General features: G+C 47.1%; 1 pseudogene; it reads left to right on the top strand.

Moving 5' to 3' along the window:
- On the top strand, positions 1 to 1,102 carry LOC100441750 (small ribosomal subunit protein eS10-like; annotated as a pseudogene).

Raw genomic sequence — 1,102 nt, 5'->3', positions numbered from 1 at the left:
ATGTTGGTCAAAGGCTGCAAAGTTTCAGCTACCACAGGAACAAGTTCTGGGGATCTCATGTACAGCATGGATGGTGATGGATGCGTAGATTAATTTGACTATAGTAATCACTACACACTGTATACACATATCACATCATCACATAAAACACATTAAATATATTACATCTTTATTTGACAATAAAAAAAATTTAAACCTCAGTTTCTTTTCTTTTTTTTTTTTTGAGATCGAGTCTTCCTCTGTCTCGCAGGCTGGAGTACAGTGGTGTGATCTCGGCTCACTGCAACCTCTGCCTCCTGGGTTCAAGCAATTCTCCTGCCTCAGCCTCCAGAGCTGGGACTACAGGTGCACGCCACCACACCCAGCTAATTTTTTGTATTTTTTTTTAGTAGAGATGGGGTTTCACCATGTTGGCCAGGATGGTCTTGATCTCCTGACCTCGTGATCCACCCACCTCTGCCTCCCAAATTGGTGGGATTACAGGCGTGAGCTACTACGCCCGGCCAAGTCCCAGTTTCCTCATGTGAAAAATTTTACCCATGGCATAAGTTTTGTAAATACTCTTTCCAGCCTCAGCTCCAGACCCTACAGCCGCTGAGATCTTGATGTCTAAGAAGAACCAGATTGCCATTTATGAACTCCTTTTTAAGGAGGAAGTCATGGTGAACAAGAAGGATGTCCACCCAGAAGGCTAAGCACCCAGAGCTGGCAGACAAGAATGTGCCCAACCTTCATGTCATGAAGGCCATGCAGTCTCTCAAGTCCAAAGGCCACGTGAAGAAACAGTTTGCCTGGAGACATTTCTATTGGTAACTTACCAACGAGGGTATCCAGTATCTCCGTGATTACCTTCATCTTCCCCCAGAGATTGTGCCTGCCATCCTATGCTGCAGCTGTCCAGAGACTGGCAGGTCTTGGCCTAAAGGCCTGGAGGCTGAGCAACCTGCAAGACTCACAAGAGGGGAAGCCGACAGAGTTACCTACAGATGGAGTGCTGTGCCCCCTGGTTGCCAACAAGAAAGCCAAGGCTGGGGCTGGATCAGCAACTGAGTTTGAGTTTAGGGGCAGATTTGGTCGTGGACATGGTCAGCCACCTCAGTAA

This window comes from Pongo abelii, chromosome 17 (genome assembly GCF_028885655.2).
Source record: "Pongo abelii isolate AG06213 chromosome 17, NHGRI_mPonAbe1-v2.0_pri, whole genome shotgun sequence".
Taxonomy (NCBI): Eukaryota; Metazoa; Chordata; class Mammalia; order Primates; family Hominidae; genus Pongo; species Pongo abelii.
This window is presented reverse-complemented; position numbering and strand designations above follow the sequence as displayed.